The sequence below is a fragment of the Cupressus sempervirens genome, chromosome 10 (assembly GCF_028749045.1).
Source record: "Cupressus sempervirens isolate cs-2001-9-10 chromosome 10, ASM2874904v1, whole genome shotgun sequence".
Lineage (NCBI taxonomy): Eukaryota > Viridiplantae > Streptophyta > Pinopsida > Cupressales > Cupressaceae > Cupressus > Cupressus sempervirens.
Window position 1 is genome coordinate 156,256,760 of NC_143127.1, and position 26,408 is coordinate 156,283,167.

At 33.8% G+C, this 26,408-nt stretch overlaps 1 pseudogene; it reads left to right on the plus strand.

Annotated features, from left to right (window-relative positions):
- Nucleotides 1–968: 968 nt before the first annotated feature.
- Nucleotides 969–26,408, plus strand: part of LOC149533053 (homeobox-leucine zipper protein HAT14-like) — a 35,968-nt pseudogene continuing 10,528 nt past the window's right edge.

Here is a 26,408-nt window from a genome sequence, read left to right on the forward strand (position 1 = left end):
GAGTGTTGCGGGATAGGAATGGTGATGCACTATTGGTCTATGTTGGAAAAGTGGGAAATGGAAGCAATAATCTGGCCGAGGCAATGGCATTGTTTTGGGGCCTTCAGCTGATTAAGGAAATACAAATTAAGGAAATAACAATTGAGGGGGACTCCAAATTAATCATTGATATGGTCAAGGGAGCCTCCCAACCAGGATGGAATATTCAAAATATTATAATGGATATTAAGAAAATGTTAGAAGGGATGGAAAGTGTCCACCTGCAACACATTTACAGCGAGGGAAATAAGGTGGCAGATGCAGCGGTTGCTAAAGGATTAAAAACTACAACAATCACGTGCTGGAGGAATATGGTAGAGCTCAATGACAATATTAAGTGATTGATAACCAAGGAAAGAGGCAGGAATATTATTCAATTATGATTATTAAATTTAGAGTTGGGACCAATTTTGGAAATTATGTGATGTTGTCTGCTAAATTTAACAAAGGTCTATTCGAAATGAGGAGACTTGGTCGTACAAACAAAAAAAGGAGTGAATGCAAATTAAGAGGGATGTCATTTCATAATTATGGAAACACATCGCAGATTTCAAATTACACCCCATTTAAAAGTACGAAGGATATCATTAATCAGACTATCAGAGATTTTTGGGGTGTGAGAATTATGATGCTATGCAATCACAAATCCCACAATAATTTCGCATGGGATTTTGAAACTTATCAAGCATGGGTCTGGAATTTTTTTTGGTTTATTGTTAAAGGGCTTAAGGTGAATAGTAGTTGCAAAGATATCGCAAAAAAGGAAGTTCAAATGCTCATTACTAAAGAAGGGGAGGTGAAAATTGGCAGAATTGATATGGTTGGGGCCCTAAATAGGCTAGAGCCCATGAAGATAGAGAACTTTAAAGATAGGATGGCCACCTGGTTTCTACTGAAAGAAGGGGGTTTTTTTTCCCTACATGCGGTCGATGGCAAGGTACGGTGAGAATTGTGCCCTCCAATTTGTTAATGGGTGGAATGACCACAAGGTCACCATCAATGGAATAATCTTCCAAGTGACTGAGGAAGTGATTGCCATGGCAATTGGTCTTTCAATGAGGAAAAAAAAATGGAGAAAGGTCACTAAAACTGCAGATGAGGCCAGTATGAATAATTTCTTTGCAAAAAATGAGGAGCTAGTTTGATATAAAGGAGGGTTTAAAAGGGACAAGTTGCCAGCCCCATGGGACGATGTGTGCTTGGTTCTCATGAGATATCTGATGCTGGAGGGCAAGCTTGGTGTTTGTTACTACTACCATTTCCCTTTGTTAAATCATTTTAGAAATAGGGATTTCATTTCTATCCCGTTTTATCTTCTGCATTCTCTTGAGGATATGGTAGTGGATATTAGGGAAAAGAGAAGGGAAAAAATATACCATAATCCATCAAGGCATAATTTTCTGCCTCTACTAGTTTTACCTTGCCCTGTGTCCCCCGAGGGTGGTGGTAGTTGACAATCATTGCCACTACCAGAATTTACCCCCGAGCACTAGTACTGGTACTAAAATTCACACCCCTTGCCCCTCCCCTTGTTGGGAAAACAAGAAAAAGAAAAAGAATTGATACGACTGTGGAGCAAAAGGGTAATAAGAAGATAAAAGTTGAAAAACTCGTAGGGGTGGATGAAAAGGATTCAGAGGAGGAGGCAGGAGGTAAGGCAAGGAGGAGATCTGGAAGACTTGCCCAATCCTAGGCAAGGCATAAATAAAAATCCAACAGGTTCAAGGTGGAGGAGGTGGAGGAGGAAAACTCATAAAATAATAAAGAAGAATGGGAGGAGGAAAAAGAAGAAGGTAAGGAGGAGGTGGAAAGAAGTATAAACTTGGAAGATAATTCTGTTGATAATGGACAAACTCAGGTTTCTATTGGTAATGCTGATACCACGGAGGTTACACATGTGTCCGCAAGATTTTCCCTCCAGCCCATAACCTTCTGTGAAGAAAGCAGTAAAATGGATACCTCCCCCATAACCATTTCATCCCTAGGAAAGGAAAATTCTAAGGTTTTTACCAATCCAATGGTTTTGCAAGATAAAATCCAGGTCCAGAAAACCAAGGAGGAAAACAAGGAAGGTGGAAATGGAAACCAAGGAAGCGATCGAGGAGCAGGTGGAGCAGTATGTCAAACTAGAAAAGAGGGTTAAAGTTTTAGAGGAAGGGTTCTTTACCTTCTCTAAATTTAACCTCAAAGTCACCCACACTACGACCACCACCCTCTAGTTGCTGGCATAGGAAAAGGAGGATACTAGAATGGATATGGAGGACCATAAGCTGCTCTTCAAATTCCTTGGCAATGACTGGTCTTGGATTCTACTGGCTATGAAGGGGAAGGAGAAAAAAGAAATTTGAGATTATTTAGTTTAAGGGGATCCTTGGATCCAAGACTTTTATGTTTATTTTCTATTTTTGGTTTTGTTGGTATCCAACTATAATTAAGACTTGGTATTGGCTTGTTATGCCAATAGTTATGTGGATGAATTTCCATAGTATTAGATCTTCTAGACTTTTTAGTTTAGTTGTTCCTAGTATTATGCTATTTAGTTTCTAGTTGTTGGCTCTTTGGTTTTTTAACTTTTAGTTAGTTTTTTGCTTGCTGTTGGACATTGCTAGTAATGTGTTGGTTACCAACTTTTTTCTTGTAAGGGACAACCCCCTAGTTTTGGTTGATTTATATTTCAAAAACAAAAACAATGTTTAGTGATAAAGAAAATGAGGTGTATGAGTGATGAAGGGAGTAGAAGTGAGGTGAGGGGAGGGGAGGGAATTAAAATGGACTTGTAAATGGGGATGTGCAAGGGGAGTAGGAGGATGATGATGGAAGAGATATTGCAGTTGTAGGTTGAGGTTTTTGTATTGATTCTTTGTGGGGTGTATTGGTATCATTTATGTTTAGAATGTGGTTCTTAAAGGAGGTGATGTCTATCCTAGCTATCATCCCCGAGTCTTTCATTGAGGTCATTTTTTTCTTCAAAGTGGTGATCTACCTATCAATTTAGGGTTAATTGTGGCAAAGGCTCTAGTCTAAGCTAGATTTTCATGATGGTCCCAGATCTTTCCTAGATGATGGACTCTTTGGGAAGTGATGGGTTTGGTAAATCCTATGTTTTATGGTTGTATATACTGATAGAATATGACAACCACACCATTGGGAGGTGAATCGTTGTGTCCAAAACTCATAAACATAAATCAATTTTGCAAAACTTAAACCTCAAACCTTAGATATGGCAATTATGCATGCAACCAAAGATACACAATGTAGTGCCTGCCCCTAGTTTGCATTTTATTATTATTGCCAAACTCTTTTAGGCCAGTTTATGCTTGTTGATTTGTAGCACTATCTTTCAAATTATCAAACATTGTTTCATATTCAGTTGATTTTATGATGATTATTACAGTGATTTCAGTTATTGATGATGATTAGTTAGATGGATTATCATGTGTTTTCTTATGGATACTTACCCCATACTGCATGTGTATGGTGTGCATGTATATTTTCTTTATGTATGACATTTTTGATGTGGTTAAGGAAGGGAGTTGTAGTTTAGCATATATATGTGTTTGTACATGCATGGATTTTATGTAGATTGAAGGTATCGGGTATCACCTTCCCTGAATTGCTAGGATGAGTGTACCCTATTATATTATCTCAATGGTAAGAGAGGGGAGATAAATTCTTACGTCCAAATTCTAACCTTTAAACCCATTTTTCTTAGAAAAATAGGACAAGTATCTGAGTTAGTTTCACCTTTCCAAATTCGTCAAGTGACTTGAATTCATGATTTTGACCTTGGTGTTTGATTTAGTTTTATGTTTTGTATGATGAGTTGTCATATTTGCTTTTGTGGGTCTATGATGATTTTCTATTTTAATTAAATCAAATTAAAAGATAATTTAATGATTTAATTTAATAGAAATATTATAAAGAAATTTGATATTTAATTATATTTAATTAATTGAAAAATTAATTAAATAAAAGAATTAAATTTAAAAGATTATATTAAAATTCTATTTTTGACATATTTATATTTATTTAATTTAATGATAATTATTTAGGAGTTCTCTTTTAATAATAAACTCTAAATAATGTTATTGATTAAGTTAATAAATATATTATTAAAAAAACATCTCGTGAATTAATTAAATAAAAGAATTCAACTTAAAGATAAAGTTTTGGTTCTAATTTAGGCATAATTATATTTAGTGAAATTAATAATAATTATTTAAGATTTTTATTTTAAATAATAAACTCTAAATAATATTATTAGTTGAATTAATAAATGTATTATTAAAAAATCTCATAATCAACTAGAGAGAGAAAACATAATTTAATAAAGTTATTTTAATTAAATAGTATAAAGCGTATTCATGAAATTAAAATATAATAAATTAATAAGAGAGAGTAAGCATTTATTTAATAAAGTTTATTTTAATTAAATTTTATAAAGCTTATGAATGAAAAAAAATTTAATAAATTAATTAAAGACAAAGTAAGCAATTATTTAATAAAGTTTATTTTAATTAAATTGCATAAAGCATATGCATGAAATTAAAATATAATAACTTAAATTAAAGAGAGAAAGCTAATCAATTTAATAAAGATATTTTAATTAAACATCTGAAAGTTTGTGCATTGAAAGGTAACAGATAACAAGTAATAAATAGTAATTGATCAATGAGTTCCCTCACATGATTGCACAATTAGAGCCCCAAATTAAGGGAGAACTATTTATCAAAGATTGTGTGATTGCACAATGAGAGCCCCAAATTAAGGGAGAACTCTATAAGAGATCTAGAACTCATTATGTAATTACATAGGTTTTGGAGGAGGAATTTTGAAAAATGAAGTTTTCAGAGAAAGGGAATTATTTTTGCGTGCTTCATGTGATTGTTGTTTTAGCATCAGATCTAGGTAGGATCTTGTGGTTTATTTGTACAATGGTTTTCTATCCTTTGAATTCCTATCTTCTCCCTGTTTATTTTGTTTTTGTTTTCAAAATTCTTCTGAGTTGAGACCCTTGTTTTGCATATTCATTGTTCTTCATTTTCAGGAACTTCTATAAGCAATTTAATGATTGAAAACTTTGTGTATGGATTTGGTTGTTCATTGTTCTCAAGAAACATCTGTATACAAATTGAAACTAGAAAATCCTTGTGTTAAGATTTATTGTTCTATGTTCTTGAATACATCTGTGAAAGAGTTAAATTGAAACCCTTATTGTTAAATTGAGGTTTTGTATATGGAATTGTTAAATTGGGTTTTGGGTTATGAAAAGTAAACAAATTTTTTTTTATAGAATTTCACTAGTTGGTTTGGATTTCTATATCAGGGCTATTTTGGGAAAGTTTCTATTCTTATTAGGTTTCTATTTTTAGAAAGTTTCTATTTTAGCAGGTTTCTATTTTTAGAAAGTCTCTACTTTTAGTAGGTTTCTATTTTTAGAAAGTCTCTATTTTTAGTAAGTTTCTATTTTTAGAAAGTCTCTATTTTTAGGAAGTTTCTATTTTTAGAATGTCTTTAATTTTGAGTAGGTTTCTATTTCGAGAAAGTATATATTTTTAGTAGGTTTCTTTTTGGAAAGTTTATATTTTTAGTAGGTTTCCATTTTGGAAAGTTTCTATTTTTAGTGAGTTTCTATTTTTGAAAGTTTCTATTTTTAGTAGGTTTCCTTTTTGGGAAAGTTTTTCCAAAGTTTAATTAATTTAAAATTATTATGGTAATAATTGATAATTATTATTATAAATAATTTTAATAAGTATTGTTAAAATTTGAAATATAATTATTTGAAAATTTGATTTATTACTTTATTGTTTAAATATAATTCTAAAGTATATTAACAATCAAAGAAATTAATTGGGAGAATTAATGTTTTCTTTTATAAACTTGGATGTGTTTATATGGTTTAGATATATGAAAATGATTTGTAATAGTAGGAAAATTTTAGTATTTGAAAACCTTAGTAATTATATACTTTGGGAAAATAAAAACTGAAACCCTAGTTTTGAACATCAAATCTTGTGTTTGTTTGATAACAAAGTGAACTATGAAACTATGTTTAAATAAATTTATATGAATTAGTTGAATCATTTGGGATTCTAGTGAACTCAAAAAAACTTTAGTGAATTTGGTAACTAGAGAAATTGGAAATTGAAACCCTAATGGAGATCGAAAATATTAATTGTAATATTTGGAAATGGAAATGAAAACTTGGAAACCTATAGTGAAGTTTAAACTTGTGTGTTTTCCAAAATAGAATGAATTATGAATGTTACTTTTGTATTTACTCTTTCTATGATGTGTGATTTTACTGTTAGGTGTCGGGGTTTGACCTAGCTTTGACTAGTCTTAGGATGTTACCAGAGGCTTGGGAGTTCTGCATTTGTGACGTTATGATGATTTGTGTAGTGCCTCTCCCATTTGACTTCTGTAAGTCATCTTGATGGATGCAACCTTGTTGATCTTTTGTTGTGATGGATCATGATTGTGACCCTGAGTGGTCTCCACCGTCAAGGTGTTTGGATTTCTATTTTTGTATCAATTGTGTAAGAAATGATAATGTTGAGCAAGGAACGAGAAACAATCCAAGTAAGTTAAGTGTGAAACAATGTTACCATAAGATAAGCAACTCCAAGAGCATACACCAAGATGGTTCAATAATGGAGACAAGGATTTATAAGGGGAAAGCAAAGAAAACCCCTTGTGAGTATTATGAATGAAGGCAAATGCCTAGAGAAGAGAGAGAGAGAGTGTTGGAGCAAAAGTAGCTCAATACAATAACATCAAGTGCTTAGAGTGTAGTTGTAGTTGTGAAGAAAGAAGGAGGAGAATCTCTTATATAGAGATGAGAGAGGAGTTGCATTTGTAACTCCCATTTCTATGAATGCCACATTCATAATAGGTGTGTGCAAAGTGTCACAATCCTCTTAAGGAGGATAAACTAAATAAAGAAATAAACAAGAGTTGTCCTTACATGTGGAATAAAGGACAAATAATGACATGTCCTCCACATGTGTACAAGTGGAAAAACTACATGTAGGGACCCTTGGAATATCCCAATTAAAATATATATCCAAGAAAAGATTAACCTTTCTAACACCCCCCCTTAATCTTTACTTGGGGAGTTTACTTCAATGGGTTGTAAACCCAAATTTTTACAATGGAACTGAAATCTCTCTTTAGAAAGTGGTTTGGTTAAAATATCAGCCACTTGATCTTCTCCTTTACAATAAAGAAGAATAATTTGATTGTCTTCAACTTGTTCTCGAATGAAGTGATGTTGAAGTGAAATATGTTTGGTGCGTGCATGATAAACTGGATTCTTTGCCAAGGCAATAGCACTTTGATTGTCACAATGTATAGGTGTAGGTGATTGTTGAGGTAGACCCAAATCGTCAAGAAGTCTTCGAATCCACAAAGCTTCCTTAGCTGCATTGGTACAACCTTTGTATTCAGCTTCAGTTGAGCATAGGGAAATAGAGTGTTCTTTTTTGCTTTTCCAAGAAATTGGACCTGAACCAACAAAGAAAAAATAACCACAAGTGGATTTCCCATCATTGGGATCTCCACCTAGATCGGAATCAGTATAGCCATGTAAAATAAATTCAGAGTTTGCATCATAAAATAAGCCCATATTAATAGTTCCTTTAAGATACCTTAAGATGTGTTTAGCAACTTTAAAATGAGTTTGTTGAGGTTTAGACATAAATCGAGAAACTAAACCAACACTATAAGCAATATCAGGTCTAGTAAGAGTTAAATAATTTAAACTTCCTACTAACTGTCTATACAAAGTTTCATCAACAAAAGAAGTATTCATATCATTCATTAATTAGTTCCTAATTCACATGGAATTGAAACATGGTTAGAGTCATTCATCTTAAATTTTTCTAAAAGATCATAAGCATACTTGCTTTGAGAAACAAAGATACCGTTAGGAGTTTGAAAAATTTGCATACCTAAGAAATAATGTAAGATACCTAAATCTGTCATTTGAAATTTTTGTTTAAGTTGGAATTTAATATCAGAAATCAAAATGTCTGAACTAGAAGTGAGAATTAGATCATCTACATAAACAATAACAATGATAATATCATCGTTAATATGTTTAATATACAAATTAGGATCATTTTTGCTTCTAGTAAAACCTTGAGAAATGAAGAAAGAATTAATTTTAGAATACCATTCTCTAGGTGATTGTTTAAGACCATATATAGATTTGTTCAATTTGCAAACCAGATTTTCACTACCTTTCTTAACAAATCTAGGGGGTTGAGCCATATAGATTTCTTCATGTAAATCACCATTTAAGAAGGCACTTTTAACATCCATTTGATGAATGGGCCAATTCATTTTAGATGCTAAAGCAAGAACTAATTTGATAGTAGGCATTTTAGCAACAGGTGCAAAAGTTTCATTATAGTCTAAGCCTTCAATTTGGGAAAAACCTCTAGCAACTAGTCTAGCTTTAAATTTACTAATTTCATTATTAGTATTCAATTTGGTTTTGTATAACCATTTACATGAAACTAGGTTCTTGCCAGGAGGTAATTTAACTAGGTCCCAAGTTTGATTAGCAAGTAAAGAATCATATTCCTCTTGCATGGCTTTCTGCCAATGAGGTTGAGAGTTAGCTTGATCAAAAGACTTAGGATCGTTAGAATTCATAATAGTAGTCATCAAAGCATAATTACAATAATTAATCCTTCTATGTTTAATTCCACCAGATTTAGAAATATAATCATCAGCTTCATTGATGAGGTTTTGAGCCCATTTAGGTTTACGTTTAGTTGTAATGGAATTATCACTAGAGGAAGAATCTTGAGTAATAAAAGTATCATTAGTATCTACTTGAGTAGGAGCAGAAATAATCGGTGGTACTTGATTAAGAGAAAGAGTAGGGTTAAGAGAAGGAGGTTGGTCCTCCACCAACACAATTTTAGTGCCACTGAATTCTTCATCCTGTGTAGTAGAGCAATCATGAACTCCATTTTCTGCAATACAAACATCTCTAGCAATTTGAACTTTGTTAGTAGTGGAATCATAAACACGATAACCCTTAGTGTTTTCATCATAGCCAAAAAACATATAAGGAGATGACTTAGCATCTAATTTATGCCTTTTCTGTTTAGGTGTATGAACATAAGCAATAGAACCAAATATCCGTAAATGATGTAAATTTTGTTTCCTACCAGACCAAGCCTCTTCTGGAGTGATAGCCTTGAGAGCTTTGGTAGGAGTTCGATTAAGAATATAAGTTGCACAAAACATGGCTTCAGCCCAAAATTTATAATGCAGATTCTTAGCATGCAACATGCTTCTAGCCATTTCAACAATGGTCTGATGCTTTCTTTTGGCCACACCATTTTGTTGTGGTGTATAAGGAATAGTAAGCTCGTTCTTAATTCCACATGATTTCAAATAAGAATGAAAAGCATTATTCACATATTCCTTCCCATTATCAGTTCTAAGAATTTTAAGTTTATACCCAGATTGCCTTTCAACATATAACTGAAATTCAATAAATATATCAAGAACTTGATCCTTGCTATGCAAAAAATAGATCCAAGTTCATCTAGAAAAATCATCAACAAAGGTAAGTGCATACCGAGAACCTTGGATGGAGGTATTCTCCATGGGGCCCAAAAGATCACTATGGACAAGATGCAACTTATGAGTTGCTCGCCATGATTTTCCACTTGGAAAGGGCTCCCTATGCATCTTACCACTCATACAACCTGTGCAGGCAATCTTGGAAGGAACAATGTGAGGCAAGCCATCAACCATATTATGCTTTTGCATGAAAGTAATATAATCAGAATTTAAATGACCAAGTCTTTCATGCCATATATTGAAATCAATAGAAGTATGTAAAGAATATCGTGAACTAGCAAATTCATGGAATTTAAACAAATTGTCAGTATCCATTTTAGCATGAGCAATCACTTTGAGAGTTTGAGGATCTATGATATAACATGTATCTTTGTAGAATTCAACTTTATAGTTCTGACATAGCTGTGAAACAGAAAGCAGATTAGTTTTCAAGTTAGGTACATATAAAACATCATGTAATTTACCATTAGGAATAGTAACATCACCTAGTCCTTCAACTTTACAAGTCTGATTATTAGCTAACTGAATAGGAATGTTAGCAATATCAGGTTGTAAAGAATCAAAAATTTCTTTATGAGAAGTGACATGTTGTGATGCGCCACTATCAACAATCCATTCTAAAGGTCTACAAAGATTAAAGCTACAAGTAAAAGCATGACGAGGATTAGAACTAGTCGAGTTACCTTTTTTATGGTTTGAGGTTTGATGATTGTTACTATGATTCATAGGTTTTTTATCATTTTTCTTTTTAAAACAATTATTGACAAGATGACCATCTTTGCCACAATAAGAACAATGAGGTTTGGAACTGGAATGATTCCTTTGATTATTAGTATTACGAGTATTATTAGGATGATTGGTATTATTATTATATTTGGCATGAAATTTATTGTTGGAGTTATTTGAATTTGAATTATATTGTTTGTAATCATTATTATTGGAACGGAAATTATTAGTTGAATTTCTAGACACAAATGCATGTTCAGTTGATTTGAGGGTACCAAACTGAATTAGCTTAGCTTCTTCCTGTCTTAATAAAGTTTGAAAAATAACATAAGTTAACTGAGAAGTTAAAGTAGGAATAGCAAGCTGTGCATGAATATTAGTTATAAACTGTTGAAATTGTCTAGGAAGACATTTTTTAAGAATAAGATGAATTAAACGAATGTCCTCTAATTGAACACCTAAAGCCATAATTTGACTTTTAAGAGAATCAAATTTTAAGAGGAATTCATCCATACTTTTAAAATCTGCATACCTGAGATCTTCAAGTTGATCTTGCAATTGTATTTTGCAGTATTCATCGCCACTGTCATACTTGGTTTTCAAGATGGACCATGCATCATGAGCTTTAGAGCAGTGAGAAATTAAAACATATAAATCTGGAATAATGGAAATACCAATTAATCCCAAAGCTTCTTCGTTTTTAGCTTTCCAAGTATCTTTCTCGTCTTGAGGAGCCACTGAACCGGGTTCAAGAGAAGGGTCAGTGGCTATTTCGAAGAGATGTTTAAAACGAAAAATAAATGAGATATGAGTTTTCCAAGAATGATAATTAGAATAATTAAGTTTGATTTCTGGAATTAATGTTGACATGATTAAGAAAAAAAAATTCTTCTCTTTTTTTTTGAAAAAAACCTTAATTTGAAAATTAGATTAATTAAAAACAATTGTTAAATGAGAAAAAAAAATTTATTTTGATTAATGTAAAAAATTTATTTTATGTTTTTGTTTTTTTTTTTTAATTTTAAAAATTAAGTTTATTTTTATGTTTTGAATTAATTTTTTTATTAGTTTTTAAAAAAATAAAGAAATTAAAAAAAATGTGATAAAAAGGTTATAAAAGTTTAAGTTTTATTAAATAAAACAAGTTTTTTTTTATTATTTTAAAAAGGTGGGCGGTGGAAAAAAAAGCGGGATTGTGGAGAATTTGAAAAAATGAGGATAAGGTTGCGGGCGGCGGTTGCCGCGTGGTTGGGACGCGGGCCGCTCCAAGAAGCGGTGGAAGAGGGTTTAAATGGTGCGGGCAGTGGTTGAATAAGGCAAGTTGCAGGTTTTAGGCGGCGAAACCTTGCGGCGGAGGCGTTGGAGTTTAGCCACGGACGCGGCAAAGGCAGGCGGCTCGTGACCGCGACTGGGTTTTGTGCGACGGCGCGGCAGCTCTGCAAACGGCAGCAGCGGCGCAGGGCTTTGCAAACGGTGGCGGCGACGCGGGGCTAAAGAAACTGCAGGCGGTGGTTGCGCGCGCGGCTCTATGCGAGAGTGGCTACAGTCGGCGGCGGTTGCGTGGGGGTGGCGCGTGGGTGGCGCGGCCGCCCAACACAAACCAAGATTTTGATTTTTTTTTATTTTTTAAAAAAATGCAATAATAATGCAATGTACAAATTATAAGAAATGATAATTGATGTGAGAATAGGCATATACCAAAATTTTGAAAGCATATAACAAAAACCCAATATATAGGAATATTTATTTTTTATTTTTTAAAAGAAGTAAGAAATAATAGAGAGTTATATAAAACTTTAATAATGTAATACTTTTTGTTTTGGCGGCATGCCGTCCAAAACAAAAAAATTTGAAAATTACTAAGAAAACCCTTTGGGGGCAAGCCTTCCAAAGAGGGTTAGATAAAAAATATGAAGCTTTACAAGAAAACCCTTTGGCGGCAAGCCTTCCAAAGAGGGTTAGTAAAAAATATGAAACTTTACAAGAAAACCCTTTGGCAGCAAGCCTTCCAAAGAGGGTTAGTTTAAAAAAAATATGAAACCTGCATGCACAAGATTAGTTAAAAAGAGCTAAAATCACAACACAAACTTCTTCTCTCAATAACGTCTCCAAATAAGGTGTGCTCCAATGAATGGAAACCTTCACCACAAAACTTAAAACAAGGATTAGATAACCAAGCTCTGATACCATGTAAGAAATGATAATGTTGAGCAAGGAACGAGAAACAATCCAAGTAAGTTAAGTGTGAAACAATGTTACCATAAGATAAGCAACTCCAAGAGCATACACCAAGATGGTTCAACAATGGAGACAAGGATTTATAAGGGGAAAGCAAAGAAAACCCCTTGTGAGTATTATGAATGAAGGCAAATGCCTAGAGAAGAGAGAGAGAGAGTGTTGGAGCAAAAGTAGCTCAATACAATAACATCAAGTGCTTAGAGTGTAGTTGTAGTTGTGAAGAAAGAAGGAGGAGAATCTCTTATATAGAGATGAGAGAGGAGTTGCATTTGTAACTCCCATTTCTATGAATGCCACATTCATAATAGGTGTGTGCAAAGTGTCACAATCCTCTTAAGGAGGATAAACTAAATAAAGAAATAAACAAGAGTTGTCCTTACATGTGGAATAAAGGACAAACAATGACATGTCCTCCACATGTGTACAAGTGGACAAACTACATGTAGGGACCCTTGGAATATCCCAATTAAAATATATATCCAAGGAAAGATTAACCTTTCTAACACGCCCCCTTAATCTTTACTTGGGGAGTTTACTTCAACGGGTTGTAAACCCAAATTTTTACAATGGAACTGAAATCTCTCTTTAGAAAGTGGTTTGGTTAAAATATCAGCCACTTGATCTTCTCCTTTACAATAAAGAAGAATAATTTGATTGTCTTCAACTTGTTCTCGAATGAAGTGATGTTGAAGTGAAATATGTTTGGTGCGTGCATGATAAACTGGATTCTTTGCCAAGGCAATAGCACTTTGATTGTCACAATGTATAGGTGTAGGTGATTGTTGAGGTAGACCCAAATCGTAAAGAAGTCTTCGAATCCACATTTCCCTATTTTTCGGGATGAGGGATTGGGTTTTTGGGCTGTTATGCTAGCCGTTTTTGCATACGATGTCCGATTCCTTTTATTTTTGAGTTTTTGAAGTTTTTGAACCCAAAGGCCAAATGGGTTTTAATTTTGAAATTTTTCTAAAATTGGAGTTTTTACCTCATTTTGCATGCCACCCTATTTTCTTTGGTTTTCTTAGCACAATGTGGGTCGTGAACCTGGATGATCTGTTTGGATATTAGTCAAACCACTATTGCACTTTTTGTTGCTTTAGGATGCGTGTCGCATCTGTACTCTCGACTTTGTGTTCGGTTGAGTGATTTTATACCTGTTGTTATGATTTCTTTTAGACCTTTTATTTGTTTCACAAATGTTGGGATTCGTGTAGAATCCATACTCTCAGATTGAGGCCGGTTGAGTAAGTTCATGAATTTTGGTCTTGTTGCATCATTGGGATTCGTGTAGAATCCATACTCTCGGATTGAGGCTGATTGAGTGATTTCATGATGTATGGTTTTATTGGCTTTAGGATTCATGTAGAATCCATTCTTCCTATGTTTCTTTCAGTTGGGTGTTTTCTTTGCATTGTGTTCTCATTCCTGTCGTTGTGTTGTGATCTTCGTGATGGTGGTGTGCCACACACGAGTACGTGCGCGTACATTTGTTGGGTGACTTGTGAGGCCTGATCTTTCGCGGTACTTTCGAAAGTTATGATCATTGGGGTTGGGATGGGAGTATGCATGCCCACGGGCATTTGTCGTAGGATGAGCATGGGTAGGGTAGGGTAGCATATGGAGAGGGCTTCTATCTCATAGCCTGGTGACCTTAGTCCCATAAGGTTGGCGAAGGATAGGAAGTTTTAAATAAGTGATAACTAAATAAAATGTGTGACTAGTAATAAAACTTAAGATAATAAAATGTGTTTGCGGGGTCCTCTGTTGAGGAGTTGAAACACACGATTCGAGCTTGGGCTTGTCGATGCCAAGCGACTCTCCATGATGTCAGCCCCTACTTAGTAGCCTTTTGAGTGTCTGACCAAGACCTGTACTTCTTGCATTGTCTTAGGTTCTTGATTGTAGCCATCATACTGTCTGGCATGAGTGTTAGCCATGAATGTTGTTTTGTGTGTTTGTGGTTGGATCTTTATCTCCATTAGCACAGCGGGTGTGGACCTATGGGTTCCATGTGGTTGGGAGGCGTAGCTACCTTCACCACTGCTAGGGACCAGTGTACAGAGACAGTCTTTTGTCCTAGTGTGACTGTTGATGGATGTTTTCACTTGGTACTTTAAGTTCCAGAGTATGCTTTCTTGTGATTTATGCTTTCATTAGAATTCTTGGATATCATGTTTATATGATTTTAGTTTACTTGACGCATTCCCATATTATGATGTTTAGCATATGATTAGATGATGTGAATTGCTGTAGTAGCATATTTATTGCTTATTGATGTTTAGCATGTGATAGGTGATGTTATCTACTGTAGGATTATCTTATGCTTTTCTACTAGCATGTTAGATTTCTTTATGCTTATATTGTTGCATGATTTAGTAGTGACATCCCTATCACAACAGTACTGACGATTTGGTTGGTGGCTTGGGATGTTACATGCGGGGGATGGCTAGGACCCACGATGGTCTTATAATGCTATTGACGGTTGGGAGGAACCACGTGCTTAGTTTGTTTGTTCAGTTCATTGTGATGTTGCTTATGTTCACTGTGATGTTGCTTTTAATATGTTCTTTTCTGCTGTAGTTTTAGATGGATAGATGTATCTCCTTCTTGGCATCTTGTTGTTTTTGCACTTGAGTGTTTACTTCTCGATCTATGTGGATCCAATACTCCCCAGTGTGGAGGTTCTACTCTGTTTGGATTAACATTCTTCCTTTGTAGTATTCTTGTCTTTTTCTGAGCAACCATGTGTCAGCATGGTGCGATACAATAAAGTGTTGCACGACCATTTGAACTCTATCATGCACACCCTGTTTGTGTCGCACGCCTCTTAGAGTTTTTCCATGCGATACTTTATAGTATTACACTCCCTTTGAAGAAATTTCATACGATACACTTCCAGTATCGCATGCCCTTTGGAGAAGTATCGCCCAACCCCTGATGGTGTCGCCCTCCTTCTGGAGAAATGTCACACGACACTGGTAAAGTATCGCACAGTGCTGATAAAGTGTCGCACAATTTTTATGAAACCTGCGCGGGTGGGTAGCGGGCACTTTTTGGTCTGATCTAAACTTTTTAGGGTTGGTTCGGGGTAACTTCTTAGGTGTTCTTCCATCCCTTGGTGTTGTTTTTGGTTTTTCGTTGTGTGTGTTTCTGTAGTCAGTCTCTTGGGGTTTAAAATACATTGTTTAAGTATAAGTTGACGTATATTTAATTTTTAATACTTACGATATATTTTAATATATGTGACAAATCTTTTGAGATAGGTTTCAAACCTCTCAGAGATAAGTTAAAGATTCTAGGAAATTTCAGGGCTTCAGAAATCCAAATTTAGCCAATTTTTAGGGCTTCAGGATTTCAGGCTTAGCCAAATTTTAGGATTCTACATTTTACCCCAGCTTGGTGTTTTGTTGATGAGTGGTCGTTTCTTGAGCCCTCATCTTGTTGTGGTGGTTTTTGGCTTTTGTTCATGTGTGTCAGTTGGTAGTGGCATTCGAAGATCTATTGGTTGTCGGGATTGTGGTGAAGTCTTCCATTGCGATCTTTGTTATCCCTGTATGATGTTGTTATGTGCATTCATACTTGTTAAAAAATAAAATTTTTGGCTTTTATTTCATCATTGTTTCCAAGGATCTTTGAGCGGGGCATTACAATTTGATTTTGATCTTTTATACTCAAGCATGGTAATGTGTCTGGTATGCTCTATGAGGTGTTTTGATCTATCAATCGTTATTGCTTTCCAGTGTTCTTTTGTGAAACTGAAGTGAATGTTGTGACCTATTTGATATAACCTTTAAGTCTTTGATCAATTATATTTGGATTACTTTCTAGTCACTTTTATAGGACTGAGGTGTTTGTATGATTTGTTCTTGGTGATGTCATGTTATGACATGTTTGACTTAACCATTTTGAGTCTTCAGTCAATATTTTTGGGATGTTTTTCAGTTGCTCGTAGAGAACTAATGTGTTATTGTGAATTATCATTTGATGCTTTCCAGTCACTTGTATAGGACTTAGGTGATATACTATGATTCTTTGATTTGTACATTTATGAGCCTAGGGTAGGTAATCTGTATGTTAACTTGGGAAGTGGCTTGCAATGGAGGTTGGGGCCCAAAGTGGCTACTAGGGTAACCCATTATAAGTAGTTTAATAAGTGATAATAATTCATTAAATGGGTTTAAAATGAATTAATAAAATATTGGTACCACAAAAAGTCACTAAGGGGTTAGAGGATTAAAAGACTAGCTGGGTAACCTAAGAGTTGACTCGTTAGTATGCCTTTTCAGTATAAAATGATACTAGTGCTCATAGAGTCACTAGGGGGCCAAAGGATTAAAAGACTAGCCAAGTAACCCTAGAGTTGGTTTGTGCAATGACACTTGCCCACTAGTAGTATAGATTTCCTATGTGCCTGTGTTTTCCTCTGAGTCTAGATGTCGATTTATCTTGGAAACTTTGAGTTAGATTACTTTTAGGGTTTCCTGGACTTAGAGATTACTTTTGATTTTGGGATTGATATCCTATTTGGGACTTGAGACTATCTTCTCGGCGTAGTGGGAGTGAGCCTTTTTGGGTTAACACGTAGTTGGGTGGTAGTACTTTTTACTCATACCATTGAGATCTGTTCGTTGTTGCCATGGCTAGAGTTCTTTGTTTGCATTTCCTTTCATTCTATCCTTGTGTACTATGATGGATAGTTGTATCTTTATGATGGATGGTTGTATCTTTATGATGGATAGTTATATCTTTATGATAGATGGTTTCATTTATTGTATTGTACTTTGTATCATGGATCCAAAAAGGATGATGTAATCTAGTTTTATAAATGTATATTCTTTTAGCCATTCATACCCTATGACATGTACAGTGGATGATTGAGCATTCTAAATTTTATTGCCAAGTGACATTCAGAACAAATGTATATTATTTAAATGGACTTTGGACTTTTAATTTTTCTTTCATGTGGATGTGTTATTTATTAGACTTGGTATTAATTAAAAATTAAATGTGACTCAACATCTTGGGATCCTTAAGGAATGTAATCTATTATGTTTGCATATGTATGATTGTATGTTATTGCTTCCACTACTTTATGTTTGACATGTATGTTATTCTTTCTTTTAAAAAAAAAATGTTTGGCAAACTTAATCAAAAATTTAGGTTAATTCTTTTGGATCCCTTGGCAGGGCATTGAACACAACACATCATGAATAAATAACACAAATTTGTGACCTGGAAGGGGAAAAACCATAGTGGGGATAAACCCACAAGATTATGTACTCCGTTAAAAGCACTATACCTTGTTAAAGGTATTACAATGAGAATGCACATACATTCAAGCACATTGCCTAAAGCTCATTGCTCAATTAGAACAAGGGAAGGATTAATACCCTACCATTTCACGTGAACTATAATCCAAGATTTATGAACTCACTAATATCACATTCATCATGTCTAGGTCAATTGAAGTACATATACATCATATCTATGGCTCACCTACAAATTTCACTTATAGAACTTCCCACACTCTCAACCATATATAATCACACACACATACATCCATGATCCACAAATGGATACAATGCATTACATTTATACAATTCATCAACCATGTAAATATCAACAGGGTTGACTTCACCCTTACTATCTAATTACAAAGTATTTATCATTTACAATACAATATTCAATGTGATCCAATGTATGTTAGCTTAAACATACCAATGATACATATCTTCATCCTTGAACATGCAACAACTCCAATAATTATGCCTTGATCCTTCACAATACACAACACCATTGTAGTGCTTGCCTCTAGTTTACATTTAGTTATTATTGCCGAACTCTTTTAGGCCAATTTATGTTTATGCTTGATGATTAGTAGCATTATTTTCTAGATTATTGGATATTGTTTTCATACTCAATTGATTATATGATGAGACTACTTTGGTACTAGTTACTTCATATATGCATGATTATACCTTGATGATGATGATTTACATTGTTTTTAGTTATTTAGTTGGATGGATAATTTGTACATTTTTTATATGGATACTTACCCCATACTTGCATGTGTATGGTGTGCATGTATATTTTCTTTATATATGATGTTTCTGATGTGGTTAAGGAAGGGAGTCATAGTCACCTGCTAGTCGGGATCTATACAATGTACCACTTCCTGAAATTATCTGTTTAGTTTAGAATATATGTGTTTGTACATGCATGGATTTTATGCAGATTATAGTTACCAAGTATTGACTTCCCTTAATTGCTAGGATGAGTGTACCCTATTGCAATATCTCAATGGTAAAAGAGGGGAGATAATTTCTTGAGTCCAAATCCTAACCTTAAAAACCAATTGTCCTAGGAAATTAGGGCACGTATCTGAGATAATTACCCTTCCAAATTCATCATAGGATGTAAATTCATGATTATAACCCTTGAGTTTGATTTTGTATGTGGTATTTTATGATGGGTTTTCATATTTCGTCTTGTGGCTCTTTGGTTTTTTTTTTTGTTAATTAAGTCAAATTAAAAAATTATTTAATGAATTTAATTGAATGGAAAATTATTAAGATAATTTCAATATTTAATTATATTTAATTAATTGGAAAATTAGTTAAATAAAAAGAATTAAATTTAAAGAGGAAATTATAGTTCTAATTTTAGAGCATAATAATATTTATTTAATTTAATAATAAAATATTTAGAAGATCATTTTTAAATAAATGCTAAATATTATTATTACTTAAGTTAATAAATATTTTATCAAAAAAATGCTTTGAAAATTAAATAAAGAGAGAAAGAGAAATTAATTTATTAAAGATATTTTAAATTGCATAAAGTGTGCATGAATATTCAAAAAGTAAACAGAGTTCAAATATTGTGATCAATGAGTTCCCTTGCATGATCACACAATCAGTGCCTCGAATTTAGGGGAGAACTCCTTATCAACAATTTAGAGTTCATTTTCCATTAACTGAGGTTTTGGGAGGAGCAATTTTGAGGAAGGAAGTTTTTAGAGAAAGGGTTTTGTTTGCGTGCTTCATTTGGTTGTCATCTTAGCATTAGATCCAGGTAGGATCTCGTGGTTTATTTATACTATGGTTTTCATTCTTCGATCTTCTATCTTCTCTATATTTGTTGTGTTTCCTGTTTTTAGAATTCTTTAGGGATTGAAACCCTTGTATGCGAGTTTATTGTTCTTGATTGAGAAATATTTGTTTATGCTTTAAGAATTAGAAAACCCTCGTTTATGTTTTATCACTCTTTGTTTCATGATAATTTCTAGGAATGGATTTTATTTGAAACCTTTGTTTGATTGATTAAAAAAATAAAATGGAATGTGGGTTTTGAAAGGAAGACCAATTTGTTTTATTGATTTTGATTATTTCATCTGGGTTTGTATATAGGTTTATATTGGCAAATTTAATAAAAAATAAAATAAAATAATGAAATTACATAGTAATTTATAATTACCATGTAATCACATTATTAAATATTAAAAAATGGAATTTTGGTGATTTAATTGGTGGGGGGCTTGTTCTGTTTTTAAAACAAAATAAAATTTAATAATAAAAAGGTGAGTGGGGCCACCAAATCCCCACCCACCCTCGACTCTCATGGAGGGGCTACATGATAGCTATGACTACTACCATAGTAGCAAGTACTGCCCTTACAACAATAAGTTGCTACTACTGCAGTGACGACACTGCCATGGCAACAACCACTAATAGCAACAATTAGCAGATGACTGATAGGCCTAAATGTTTCCTTTTATATATGCATTTAAAAAAAAATAAAAATTATTAATTATAATTTTTATTAAATATAATTATTATTTATTAATAACTTTATTAACAGTTTTTATTAATTATTGATTTAATTAATGATTAATGAATTTTTAATATAGTTTGTTTTAAATAAATATTAAATTAATTTAGTTTAAATTAAGTTTTGTTTTTAATTAATAACATTAAAAATATTCATTGATATTATTATCTAATAATCTTGATTATTAATAATATCGTAGTATTTTTATTTAATGATCAATAATTATTATTTTAATAATTTATTGGAGATAATTATTTATAAAGCCATCTTATGATATTTAATTATAATCTTTGTAATCTCATAAGATAAGGGTAATTGTGCAATATGTTCAAAAAATGAGAATGGGTTACGTTGTAAGGGTAAACTGTAAATCTTATCTACTTGAAAACTTATATTGAAACAAAAATTTAAACCTTACTATTAACTTAGACTATGTGTTTTCAAAATCAAACCAAACTATGAAACTACATTGTTAACTGTATGTTGTCTTATGTTTTGGGTTTGGGTTGACTAGAGTGACCAGTCTTAGGATGTTACTAGAGGCTCAAGATTTCTGTGTTTGCGATGTCATGATGATGATTTGATCTTTGATATTTTAAACTCAACCATGGTAATGTGTCTGGTATGTTCTATGATGAGTTTGGATTTATTGTTCGTTATTGCTTTCCAGAGTTCTTGTGTGAAATTAAGATGAATGGTGTGACCTATTTGACTTAACCTTTGAGTCTTCGATAAGTTATTTTTGGGATGCTTTTCAGTTGCTTGTAAAGGATTGAGGTGTTATTGTGAATTGTCTTTTGATGCTTTCCAGCCACTTGTATAGGGTTGAGGTTAAAAATGTGATTCTTTGTTTTGTACTTCTATGAGCCTAGGGTAGGTAATTTGTATGTTAAGTTGGGAAGTGACTTTCAATGAAGGCCAAGGCCCTAAAGAGGCTGATGGGTAACCCATTGTAAGTAGTTAATAAGTGAAAACACTACACTAAATGAGAGTAAAGTGAACCTAATAAGAGTTTTTGTCTTTCCTCGCCCATGCCTTGAGTGCTAGTATAGACTAGGATGGGAGTAGAGAGGATGCTTGGTTGTGACCATGCATTGTTAGTATGCCTTGTCAGTATGAAAGGATACTAGTCTGCATAGAGTTGCTAAGGGACCAGAGGATTAAAAGACTAGTTGGGTAACTTGTTCTCCATTTTTTGCTCCCATTCAACCCATCATTGATAGCTGATTTGAGAGATCTTAATGGGCTGGATTCTTTGATGTGGGTTAACACACTTTTCTGTTGGGTTAGCATCTCATGTTAACATGGTTTCTTCATATGTCGAGTTGACTTTGTTCCTTCATGTGTCGAGCTAGTTCAATTCCTTCATGTGCCAAGTTAGCTTATTTTTCCTTCATGTGCTAAGCTATGGGTTGACACACATTTTATACTAGGGTTAACATTTCGTGTTAACCATAATCACTACTACCTCTTCAACTGAACATTCAAGAAATGTGCTGACCAGCGGTTGCATGCCACATGGCAGATCCTTCTTATGCTGGGTTGTTTTGTATCAATGATGGTTTTATTTTTGCATTGTTGTGCTTTTCTCTTGTGAAGATATGATGGCCGTTGGATTTGGAATCATATTTGATATATTATGAGTACATCTTAGTCATTCGTGGCTATAAAGGAAGATATGCATCTATGGTTGGGTTTTATTCACTTGTTGAGGATAATTTTTGCAGCATCTGGGCTATTCATTTCAAATGAAGATCTACAGAGATAGTTCACATCTTTTGAAGGAAAATCAAATTTATTCCATGCGGGTCAACTTTGTATTTTTGTGGTGGGTTAACTTGCGTGTTATCCCATCCTGCATTTTCTTTGACAGAGGTGTAGATTTATTTGTTGTGGCCATGACACATTACAAGGATTGTTCTTTAATGTTAAATCACATTCTTTGGCTTTGTTTACATGAAATCTATGCATCTTCATGCCTCATTAATGATTGTAATGATCAAATCTCATGGGATTTGATTTCTTACGGTTGGATGCATTTGTTTTTTGCCCTTCCTATCACTTCAATAGTAGATTGTATCTCATGATTAGATTTAGTTCTAACATTCATTCATTGCTTCTATTTGCAACTTGACTCCACCTTTGGTTGGGTTTTGAACTTCAAGTTTAATCAGAGTTATGCCTGAGCTCTTTAAAAGGCATTTGTAAATACTTTTTATGGGTTCTTCTTTGTCTACATTTTTTGCAGCAACACTATGCTATGTAATTCCTTGCCTTCCATTAATGAAATAGTTTTCCTCCCTTACCTCTTCTTGCCATTTTTCAAATGTGCATGTATCTTTCCTTTTGGTAGGTGTTTCTTTCTAGTTTTCAAGGTTTGTATGTCATGTCCAAACTGTTGATGGTTGCTATATAAGTGAAGATGTCTTTCCTTTCAGCACTTCAACCAGTTCCAAACCTGCATGTGGATTCTTAGAGATAGAATAGAGTTGAGACTAGTGTATTTTGAACTTTTTATTGATGTGTTGTGCATATGTGGATAGAGTCATAACCACCATCCTATCTTGGTGCATCACCTCCCTTTCCCTTTCTGCATCTTAATTTTAGTCTTCTTCTCCCTTTTCCTCTCGAGCGGTAGTTTAGGTGTACCCTAATAGAAAAGGAAGATGACCTTCTCCAGAGATTTAGCCTTAGAGCGCAAGTCCCACACTTGAAAGTTTTTTCCATATTGCACAATGTTACTTGAGGATCAAACCTCAAACAATGGTGCAAAATTTTGTGACAACATAACCCTAGAGTTGGTTTGTGTGATGATAATTGTCCACTATTAGTATAGACTTCCTACGTGTCTTTGTTTGCCTCTAGGTTTAGATGTCGATTTATATTGTAACCTTTGAGTTAGATTACTTTTAGGGTTTTCCTTTTCCTAGATTAATATCTTGTTTGGGACTTGAGATTATCTCCTCAACACAGTGGGAGTGGACCTTTTTGGGTTACCATGAGGTTGTGTGGTAGTGCTTTTTACTTTTACCATTGAGATTCATCTATAGATGTCGTGGCTAGAGTTCCTTGTTTCACATTTCCTCTCATTCTATCTTTGTGCATTATGTTGAATGGTTATATCTATATGATAAATGATTTTACTTATTATATTTTACTTGTTTCATGGATCTAAAAGGGATGGTGTAATCTATTTTATAAATGTATATTCTTTCAGCCTTTCATACCCTGTGACATGTATACTGGATGATTGTGCATTCCAAATTAATGCCAAGTGGCATTAAGAAAAAATGTATATTATTTGAATGGATTCACTACTACATTTGACCTCATTTTTCTACCAAAATTTTTGACCATCAATTAAAAAGGTTTAGGTTGGTCAGATTGTAGAAGGAAAAAATTCTTTAAAAAAAAATCTAAGCCTATGTTGGTTAAAATTTTGACCAACATGGGCTTAACTTTAAAATAAAAAATCATTTTCAATTTATTAATGTTTGATGGAGCACGCAAAGGAGCTTGATGGAGCATGTTGTAAGGGTTTCCTTGAATTTTCCTAAGATATTCAGAATCTCTACACTTCAATCCTCAACATACTTACTAGTTGTTAGTTTGTTGTGATTGATCAAGAAAGTATTGTACATACTTCATAAATTCCTTAGGGCTAGTGATTTTTTTTTTTTGGTACCATTCATAGATTTTCCACTAAAGTAATGGTTAATTTATGGCCAACATGTAGTAACTATAAAGCAGTTTAATACTTGTATAAAAGGCCTTAGGGTTAGGGTTGTTTCATGGTGGTGATGCAAAATAGGTTCTTGTAGTGGTATTGAGCTGTAAGCGATTACAGATTGTGATCATGTTGTAATCATTGGATTGTAATACTATCGAACTTGCTATTTTGTGGATGTAGCCTAGGGATTGGGTGAGCCAGGTTAAATCTTGGTGCCTTGTGTTCCTTTTTGTGTGATCTACTATTTTTGTTATTGGTTATATTTGCATGTAATTGTTATTTTCTATCCATGGTTTAATCCTAACAAGTGGTATTAGAGCAAGGTTTTTTTTTAGTTATCCTTTGTAGGAAAGTCTCATGATTGAGTGGGAGTCTCACGGTCAAGTGGGAGTGATGGAAAATGAGGGTAAGCTAAGGGTTGACAAGTTTAATGGGTAGAACTTATAGTTATGGAAGATGCAAATGGAAGGCTATCTTTATCAGAAAGATTTATGGAAGCTGTTAGAAGGAAAAGCCAAGAATCAGGGATCTATGTCAAATGATGAATGAGATATTTTAGATAGAAAGGCACTTGGAAGCATTCAATTATGCTTGACACCATCAGTGAAATTTAATATTACAAAAGTGAAGACGACAAAAGAATTGATGCAAACCCTAGCGAAATTATATGAAAAGCCCTCCACTTCAAACACGGTATTTCTCATGAAGTATTTATTTAATATGAAAATGGCAGAAGGCAGATCTGTTACAGATCATTTAAATGAGTTTAATATTATTACTAGTTAGTTATCTTCTGTGGGTGTCAATTTTGATGAAGAAATTAGGGCTCTCTTGATTTTGTGCTTTTTGCCTGAAAGCTAGAATGGCTTGGTAATGGTTGTGAGTAATTCTATTACTAGATCTAGTACCCTAAAATATGATGATGTGATTGGTGTTATTTTGAGTGAGAAAACTCGTAGAAAAACCTCAGGTGGATCTACATCAAGAAGGGCTTTGAATGCACGAAGTAGGGGAAGAACAACTGATAGAGGAAGTAATTCCAAAAATTGTGGGAAATCAAGAGGAAAATCAAAGGGGAGGAGGTCTCAATCAAGAGGATCGAACGATTGTTGTACTGTGGGAAACTAGGTCATAAAAAAAAAGATTGTTGGAATTGAAAGAAAAATGAAGGAGATAAACCAGATGGAGACAAGGAGGCAAATGTGGTAAGTAACAAATCTGAAGAGGATGCTTTGCTTCTATCTTTAGAAAGTGTTGATGATTCATTGGTTTTAGATTTTGGTGCTTCATTTCATGCTACACCTCATAGAGGTTATTTCATTGATTATGTCCAAGGGGATTTTGGACTTGTTTATTTGGGGGATAATGAACCCTGTCAGATTGTTGGAAAGGGAAAAGTTAAGATTAAGTTGCAGAATGGGAATCATTGGCTACTACATGAGGTAAGACATGTTCCAAGGCTGAGTAGGAATTCAATTTCAGCAGGACAACTCGATGATGAGGGTTGTGTAGTTATTTTTAATGATAAAAATTGGAAGGTTTCAAAAGGTTCCCTTGTAGTAGCAAAAGGTGTGAAAGTAGGTACCTTATATCTTTGTACAGGTCATATTGTTCCTTCTACTTTAATTGTTTTAGAGAAAAATGAATGTTTAGAAATAATTGTTGCAGTTGAGCAGGGAGAACAAATAGCTGCTATAGATTATGATACAACACTGTAGCACAACAGACTTGGGCACATGAGTGAGAAAGGTATGAAAGTACTTCATTCAAAGAAATTTTTACCAAGTCTAAAATGTGTTAATATGATTTTTGTGAAAGTTGTGTGTATGGAAAAAAAAAGAGAGTGAGTTTTGTGAAGACTGGGAAGGAAAATAAAAAGGATAAATTAGAGCTTGTGCATACCTATGTATGGGGACCGACTTAGGTATCTTCCCTTGGAGGATCTCATTATTATGTTACATTTATTGATGATGCAACAAGAAAGGTATGGGTTTATTTCCTCAGACAGAAATATGATGTATTTCAAACTTTTAAGAAATGGAAATGCTTGGTTGAAAATGAGACTAGTAAGAAATTAAAATCTCTTAGATCTGATAATGGTGGTGAGTATTGCAGTCATGAATTTGAAGATTATTGCTCCACTAATGGTATTTGTAGACAAAAAAATGTTCCAAGGACACCACAGAAAAATGGAGTGGCTGAATGGATGAATAGGACTATAATGGAACATACAAGGAGC